Below are 10,000 nucleotides of genomic sequence, written 5' to 3'. Positions count from 1 at the left end.
TTAATTAAACTCCCAATAGTTTTCCGGGAAACATCGATTCTTCCGATCTAGAAAGAGACAGAGACAGTCGATCCGCGTTATGATAAATATTTCGAGGTTCCCGATTCCACAAATTTATAAAAAGTATACGGCTGTGTAGCGGGGATCAAAACGAGTAATTTCATGTATAAAGTTTAATTAAACTCCCAATAGTTTGCCGGGAAACATCGATTCTTCCGATCTAGAAAGAGACAGAGACAGTCGATCCGCGTTATGATAAATATTTCAAGGTTCCCGATTCCACAAAATTATAAAAAGTATACGGCTGTGTAGCGGGGATCAAAACGAGTAATTTCATGTATAAAGTTTAATTAATCTCCCAATAGTTTGCCGGGAAACATCGATTCTTCCGATCTAGAAAGAGACAGAGACAGTCGATCCGCGTTATGATAAATATTTCGAGGTTCCCGATTCCACAAATTTATAAAAAGTTTACGGCTGTGTAGCGGGGATCAGAACGAGTAATTTCATGTATAAAGTTTAATTAAACTCCCAATAGTTTTCCGGGAAACATCGATTCTTCCGATCTAGAAAGAGACAGAGACAGTCGATCCGCGTTATGATAAATATTTCGAGGTTCCCGATTCCACAAAATTATAAAAAGTATACGGCTGTGTAGCGGGGATCAGAACGAGTAATTTCATGTATAAAGTTTAATTAAACTCCCAATAGTTTGCCGGGAAACATCGATTCTTCCGATCTAGAAAGAGACAGAGACAGTCGATCCGCGTTATGATAAATATTTCAAGGTTCCCGATTCCACAAAATTATAAAAAGTATACGGCTGTGTAGCGGGGATCAGAACGAGTAATTTCATGTATAAAGTTTAATTAAACTCCCAATAGTTTTCCGGGAAACATCGATTCTTCCGATCTAGAAAGAGACAGAGACAGTCGATCCGCGTTATGATAAATATTTCGAGGTTCCCGATTCCACAAATTTATAAAAAGTTTACGGCTGTGTAGCGGGGATCAGAACGAGTAATTTCATGTATAAAGTTTAATTAAACTCCCAATAGTTTGCCGGGAAACATCGATTCTTCCGATCTAGAAAGAGACAGAGACAGTCGATCCGCGTTATGATAAATATTTCAAGGTTCCCGATTCCACAAAATTATAAAAAGTATACGGCTGTGTAGCGGGGATCAAAACGAGTAATTTCATGTATAAAGTTTAATTAAACTCCCAATAGTTTGCCGGGAAACATCGATTCTTCCGATCTAGAAAGAGACAGAGACAGTCGATCCGCGTTATGATAAATATTTCGAGGTTCCCGATTCCACAAAATTATAAAAAGTATACGGCTGTGTAGCGGGGATCAGAACGAGTAATTTCATGTATAAAGTTTAATTAATCTCCCAATAGTTTGCCGGGAAACATCGATTCTTCCGATCTAGAAAGAGACAGAGACAGTCGATCCGCGTTATGATAAATATTTCGAGGTTCCCGATTCCACAAATTTATAAAAAGTTTACGGCTGTGTAGCGGGGATCAGAACGAGTAATTTCATGTATAAAGTTTAATTAAACTCCCAATAGTTTTCCGGGAAACATCGATTCTTCCGATCTAGAAAGAGACAGAGACAGTCGATCCGCGTTATGATAAATATTTCGAGGTTCCCGATTCCACAAAATTATAAAAAGTATACGGCTGTGTAGCGGGGATCAGAACGAGTAATTTCATGTATAAAGTTTAATTAAACTCCCAATAGTTTGCCGGGAAACATCGATTCTTCCGATCTAGAAAGAGACAGAGACAGTCGATCCGCGTTATGATAAATATTTCAAGGTTCCCGATTCCACAAAATTATAAAAAGTATACGGCTGTGTAGCGGGGATCAGAACGAGTAATTTCATGTATAAAGTTTAATTAAACTCCCAATAGTTTTCCGGGAAACATCGATTCTTCCGATCTAGAAAGAGACAGAGACAGTCGATCCGCGTTATGATAAATATTTCGAGGTTCCCGATTCCACAAATTTATAAAAAGTTTACGGCTGTGTAGCGGGGATCAGAACGAGTAATTTCATGTATAAAGTTTAATTAAACTCCCAATAGTTTTCCGGGAAACATCGATTCTTCCGATCTAGAAAGAGACAGAGACAGTCGATCCGCGTTATGATAAATATTTCGAGGTTCCCGATTCCACAAAATTATAAAAAGTATACGGCTGTGTAGCGGGGATCAGAACGAGTAATTTCATGTATAAAGTTTAATTAAACTCCCAATAGTTTGCCGGGAAACATCGATTCTTCCGATCTAGAAAGAGACAGAGACAGTCGATCCGCGTTATGATAAATATTTCAAGGTTCCCGATTCCACAAAATTATAAAAAGTATACGGCTGTGTAGCGGGGATCAGAACGAGTAATTTCATGTATAAAGTTTAATTAAACTCCCAATAGTTTTCCGGGAAACATCGATTCTTCCGATCTAGAAAGAGACAGAGACAGTCGATCCGCGTTATGATAAATATTTCGAGGTTCCCGATTCCACAAATTTATAAAAAGTTTACGGCTGTGTAGCGGGGATCAGAACGAGTAATTTCATGTATAAAGTTTAATTAAACTCCCAATAGTTTGCCGGGAAACATCGATTCTTCCGATCTAGAAAGAGACAGAGACAGTCGATCCGCGTTATGATAAATATTTCAAGGTTCCCGATTCCACAAAATTATAAAAAGTATACGGCTGTGTAGCGGGGATCAAAACGAGTAATTTCATGTATAAAGTTTAATTAATCTCCCAATAGTTTGCCGGGAAACATCGATTCTTCCGATCTAGAAAGAGACAGAGACAGTCGATCCGCGTTATGATAAATATTTCGAGGTTCCCGATTCCACAAATTTATAAAAAGTTTACGGCTGTGTAGCGGGGATCAGAACGAGTAATTTCATGTATAAAGTTTAATTAAACTCCCAATAGTTTGCCGGGAAACATCGATTCTTCCGATCTAGAAAGAGACAGAGACAGTCGATCCGCGTTATGATAAATATTTCAAGGTTCCCGATTCCACAAAATTATAAAAAGTATACGGCTGTGTAGCGGGGATCAAAACGAGTAATTTCATGTATAAAGTTTAATTAAACTTCCAATAGTTTGTCGGGAAACATCGATAGTTCGATCGCGCGAGAGAGACAGAGAAACGAACAGACTTCTTTTCGATTTACGGCTAAAATAAATTTTTCTAATTTTTTTCAATAACATATTCTTGCTTAGATAACTTTTTTACATAGGGATTAAGCATTTAGAACGATACATTGTTTAAAATAAGGGCACTTTACTCTTGACATTTTACGGTTTTTTCAATTTTCTGAAAAATCCTATCATTAGATTTTTTTAAAAATACGATATTCTTGCTTAACTAACGTTTCTACATAGGGATTAAGCATTTAGAACGAAATCTAATGTCAGAAAATGGCACTTTACTCTTGACATTTTTCGGTTTTTTCAATTTTCTGGGAAATCCTATCATTAGATTTTTTTAAAAATACGATATTCTTGCTTAACTAACGTTTTTACATAGGGATTAAGCATTTAGAACGAAATCTAATGTAGGAAAATGGTACTTTACCCTTGATCGGTACGTTGGGACTTTGAAAATATTCGGGCGTTCCAATCGCTCGTCTGTTGCATCATAGCGCGTCTCGGCGCAATCGACCGATTCGCTCGATCCATTATTTTCGATTTACGGCTAAAATAAATTTTTCTAATTTTTTTCAATAACATATTCCTGCTTAAATAACTTTTTTACATAGGGATTAAGCATTTAGAACGATACATTGTTTAAAATAAGGGCACTTTACTCTTGACATTTTACGGTTTTTTCAATTTTCTGAAAAATCCTATCATTAGATTTTTTTAAAAATACGATATTCTTGCTTAACTAACGTTTCTACATAGGGATTAAGCATTTAGAACGAAATCTAATGTCAGAAAATGGCACTTTACTCTTGACATTTTTCGGTTTTTTCAATTTTCTGGAAAATCCTATCATTAGATTTTTTTAAAAATACGATATTCTTGCTTAACTAACGTTTTTACATAGGGATTAAGCATTTAGAACGAAATCTAATGTAGGAAAATGGTACTTTACTCTTGATCGGTACGTTGGGACTTTGAAAATATTCGGGCGTTCCAATCGCTCGTCTGTTGCATCATAGCGCGTCTCGGCGCAATCGACCGATTCGCTCGATCCATTATTTTCGATTTACGGCTAAAATAAATTTTTCTAATTTTTTTCAATAACATAATCCTGCTTAAATAACTTTTTTACATAGGGATTAAGCATTTAGAACGATACATTGTTTAAAATAAGGGCACTTTACTCTTGACATTTTACGGTTTTTTCAATTTTCTGAAAAATCCTATCATTAGATTTTTTTAAAAATACGATATTCTTGCTTAACTAACGTTTTTACATAGGGATTAAGCATTTAGAACGAAATCTAATGTAGGAAAATGGTACTTTACTCTTGATCGGTACGTTGGGACTTTGAAAATATTCGGGCGTACGCGGCGCGCTCGGCGCTTCGAACAGCTCCGGTGTCCCCATTATTTTCGATTTACGGCTAAAATAAATTTTTCTAATTTTTTTCAATGACATATTCCTGCTAAAATAACTTTTTTACATAGGGATTAAGCATTTAGAACGATACATTGTTTAAAATAAGGGCACTTTACTCTTGACATTTTACGGTTTTTTCAATTTTCTGAAAAATCCTATCATTAGATTTTTTTAAAAATACGATATTCTTGCTTAACTAACGTTTCTACATAGGGATTAAGCATTTAGAACGAAATCTAATGTCAGAAAATGGCACTTTACTCTTGACATTTTTCGGTTTTTTCAATTTTCTGGAAAATCCTATCATTAGATTTTTTTAAAAATACGATATTCTTGCTTAACTAACGTTTTTACATAGGGATTAAGCATTTAGAACGAAATCTAATGTAGGAAAATGGTACTTTACTCTTGATCGGTACGTTGGGACTTTGAAAATATTCGGGCGTTCCAATCGCTCGTCTGTTGCATCATAGCGCGTCTCGGCGCAATCGACCGATTCGCTCGATCCATTATTTTCGATTTACGGCTAAAATAAATTTTTCTAATTTTTTTCAATAACATATTCCTGCTTAAATAACTTTTTTACATAGGGATTAAGCATTTAGAACGATACATTGTTTAAAGTAAGGGCACTTTACTCTTGACATTTTACGGTTTTTTCAATTTTCTGAAAAATCCTATCATTAGATTTTTTTAAAAATACGATATTCTTGCTTAACTAACGTTTCTACATAGGGATTAAGCATTTAGAACGAAATCTAATGTCAGAAAATGGCACTTTACTCTTGACATTTTTCGGTTTTTTCAATTTTCTGGGAAATCCTATCATTAGATTTTTTTAAAAATACGATATTCTTGCTTAACTAACGTTTTTACATAGGGATTAAGCATTTAGAACGAAATCTAATGTAGGAAAATGGTACTTTACTCTTGATCGGTACGTTGGGACTTTGAAAATATTCGGGCGTTCCAATCGCTCGTCTGTTGCATCATAGCGCGTCTCGGCGCAATCGACCGATTCGCTCGATCCATTATTTTCGATTTACGGCTAAAATAAATTTTTCTAATTTTTTTCAATAACATATTCCTGCTAAAATAACTTTTTTACATAGGGATTAAGCATTTAGAACGATACATTGTTTAAAATAAGGGCACTTTACTCTTGACATTTTACGGTTTTTTCAATTTTCTGAAAAATCCTATCATTAGATTTTTTTAAAAATACGATATTCTTGCTTAACTAACGTTTCTACATAGGGATTAAGCATTTAGAACGAAATCTAATGTCAGAAAATGGCACTTTACTCTTGACATTTTTCGGTTTTTTCAATTTTCTGGGAAATCCTATCATTAGATTTTTTTAAAAATACGATATTCTTGCTTAACTAACGTTTTTACATAGGGATTAAGCATTTAGAACGAAATCTAATGTAGGAAAATGGTACTTTACTCTTGATCGGTACGTTGGGACTTTGAAAATATTCGGGCGTTCCAATCGCTCGTCTGTTGCATCATAGCGCGTCTCGGCGCAATCGACCGATTCGCTCGATCCATTATTTTCGATTTACGGCTAAAATAAATTTTTCTAATTTTTTTCAATAACATATTCCTGCTAAAATAACTTTTTTACATAGGGATTAAGCATTTAGAACGATACATTGTTTAAAATAAGGGCACTTTACTCTTGACATTTTACGGTTTTTTCAATTTTCTGAAAAATCCTATCATTAGATTTTTTTAAAAATACGATATTCTTGCTTAACTAACGTTTCTACATAGGGATTAAGCATTTAGAACGAAATCTAATGTCAGAAAATGGCACTTTACTCTTGACATTTTTCGGTTTTTTCAATTTTCTGGGAAATCCTATCATTAGATTTTTTTAAAAATACGATATTCTTGCTTAACTAACGTTTTTACATAGGGATTAAGCATTTAGAACGAAATCTAATGTAGGAAAATGGTACTTTACCCTTGATCGGTACGTTGGGACTTTGAAAATATTCGGGCGTTCCAATCGCTCGTCTGTTGCATCATAGCGCGTCTCGGCGCAATCGACCGATTCGCTCGATCCATTATTTTCGATTTACGGCTAAAATAAATTTTTCTAATTTTTTTCAATAACATATTCCTGCTTAAATAACTTTTTTACATAGGGATTAAGCATTTAGAACGATACATTGTTTAAAATAAGGGCACTTTACTCTTGACATTTTACGGTTTTTTCAATTTTCTGAAAAATCCTATCATTAGATTTTTTTAAAAATACGATATTCTTGCTTAACTAACGTTTCTACATAGGGATTAAGCATTTAGAACGAAATCTAATGTCAGAAAATGGCACTTTACTCTTGACATTTTTCGGTTTTTTCAATTTTCTGGAAAATCCTATCATTAGATTTTTTTAAAAATACGATATTCTTGCTTAACTAACGTTTTTACATAGGGATTAAGCATTTAGAACGAAATCTAATGTAGGAAAATGGTACTTTACTCTTGATCGGTACGTTGGGACTTTGAAAATATTCGGGCGTACGCGGCGCGCTCGGCGCTTCGAACAGCTCCGGTGTCCCCATTATTTTCGATTTACGGCTAAAATAAATTTTTCTAATTTTTTTCAATAACATATTCCTGCTAAAATAACTTTTTTACATAGGGATTAAGCATTTAGAACGATACATTGTTTAAAATAAGGGCACTTTACTCTTGACATTTTACGGTTTTTTCAATTTTCTGAAAAATCCTATCATTAGATTTTTTTAAAAATACGATATTCTTGCTTAACTAACGTTTCTACATAGGGATTAAGCATTTAGAACGAAATCTAATGTCAGAAAATGGCACTTTACTCTTGACATTTTTCGGTTTTTTCAATTTTCTGGGAAATCCTATCATTAGATTTTTTTAAAAATACGATATTCTTGCTTAACTAACGTTTTTACATAGGGATTAAGCATTTAGAACGAAATCTAATGTAGGAAAATGGTACTTTACTCTTGATCGGTACGTTGGGACTTTGAAAATATTCGGGCGTTCCAATCGCTCGTCTGTTGCATCATAGCGCGTCTCGGCGCAATCGACCGATTCGCTCGATCCATTATTTTCGATTTACGGCTAAAATAAATTTTTCTAATTTTTTTCAATAACATATTCCTGCTTAAATAACTTTTTTACATAGGGATTAAGCATTTAGAACGATACATTGTTTAAAGTAAGGGCACTTTACTCTTGACATTTTACGGTTTTTTCAATTTTCTGAAAAATCCTATCATTAGATTTTTTTAAAAATACGATATTCTTGCTTAACTAACGTTTCTACATAGGGATTAAGCATTTAGAACGAAATCTAATGTCAGAAAATGGCACTTTACTCTTGACATTTTTCGGTTTTTTCAATTTTCTGGGAAATCCTATCATTAGATTTTTTTAAAAATACGATATTCTTGCTTAACTAACGTTTTTACATAGGGATTAAGCATTTAGAACGAAATCTAATGTAGGAAAATGGTACTTTACTCTTGATCGGTACGTTGGGACTTTGAAAATATTCGGGCGTTCCAATCGCTCGTCTGTTGCATCATAGCGCGTCTCGGCGCAATCGACCGATTCGCTCGATCCATTATTTTCGATTTACGGCTAAAATAAATTTTTCTAATTTTTTTCAATAACATATTCCTGCTTAAATAACTTTTTTACATAGGGATTAAGCATTTAGAACGATACATTGTTTAAAATAAGGGCACTTTACTCTTGACATTTTACGGTTTTTTCAATTTTCTGAAAAATCCTATCATTAGATTTTTTTAAAAATACGATATTCTTGCTTAACTAACGTTTCTACATAGGGATTAAGCATTTAGAACGAAATCTAATGTCAGAAAATGGCACTTTACTCTTGACATTTTTCGGTTTTTTCAATTTTCTGGAAAATCCTATCATTAGATTTTTTTAAAAATACGATATTCTTGCTTAACTAACGTTTTTACATAGGGATTAAGCATTTAGAACGAAATCTAATGTAGGAAAATGGTACTTTACTCTTGATCGGTACGTTGGGACTTTGAAAATATTCGGGCGTACGCGGCGCGCTCGGCGCTTCGAACAGCTCCGGTGTCCCCATTATTTTCGATTTACGGCTAAAATAAATTTTTCTAATTTTTTTCAATAACATATTCCTGCTAAAATAACTTTTTTACATAGGGATTAAGCATTTAGAACGATACATTGTTTAAAATAAGGGCACTTTACTCTTGACATTTTACGGTTTTTTCAATTTTCTGAAAAATCCTATCATTAGATTTTTTTAAAAATACGATATTCTTGCTTAACTAACGTTTCTACATAGGGATTAAGCATTTAGAACGAAATCTAATGTCAGAAAATGGCACTTTACTCTTGACATTTTTCGGTTTTTTCAATTTTCTGGAAAATCCTATCATTAGATTTTTTAAAAATACGATATTCTTGCTTAACTAACGTTTTTACATAGGGATTAAGCATTTAGAACGAAATCTAATGTAGGAAAATGGTACTTTACTCTTGATCGGTACGTTGGGACTTTGAAAATATTCGGGCGTACGCGGCGCGCTCGGCGCTTCGAACAGCTCCGGTGTCCCCATTATTTTCGATTTACGGCTAAAATAAATTTTTCTAATTTTTTTCAATGACATATTCCTGCTAAAATAACTTTTTTACATAGGGATTAAGCATTTAGAACGATACATTGTTTAAAATAAGGGCACTTTACTCTTGACATTTTACGGTTTTTTCAATTTTCTGAAAAATCCTATCATTAGATTTTTTTAAAAATACGATATTCTTGCTTAACTAACGTTTCTACATAGGGATTAAGCATTTAGAACGAAATCTAATGTCAGAAAATGCACTTTACTCTTGACATTTTTCGGTTTTTTCAATTTCTGAAAATCCTATCATTAGATTTTTTTAAAAATACGATATTCTTGCTTAACTAACGTTTTTACATAGGGATTAAGCATTTAGAACGAAATCTAATGTAGGAAAATGGTACTTTACTCTTGATCGGTACGTTGGGACTTAGAAAATATTCGGCCGTACGCGGCGCGTCTCGCGCTTCGAACAGCTCCGGTGTCCCCATTATTTTCGATTTACGGCTAAAATAAATTTTTCTAATTTTTTTCAATTACATATTCTTGCTTAGATAACTTTTTTACATAGGGATTAAGCATTTAGAACGACATATTGTTTAAAATAATGGTACTTTACTCTTGTGATTTTTCGGTTTTTTTGATTATTTGAAAAATAAATTTTTGTAATTTTTTAAATACGATATTCGTGATCAGTGAACGATTTCACATATGGATTAAGCATTTAGAATCGTGCGGAAGCGTTATTAAAAAAGTTTACTCGATGCGATGGG

The sequence above is a fragment of the Megalopta genalis genome, unplaced genomic scaffold (assembly GCF_051020955.1).
Source record: "Megalopta genalis isolate 19385.01 unplaced genomic scaffold, iyMegGena1_principal scaffold1032, whole genome shotgun sequence".
Lineage (NCBI taxonomy): Eukaryota > Metazoa > Arthropoda > Insecta > Hymenoptera > Halictidae > Megalopta > Megalopta genalis.
Note: the sequence above shows the minus strand (reverse complement) of the source record.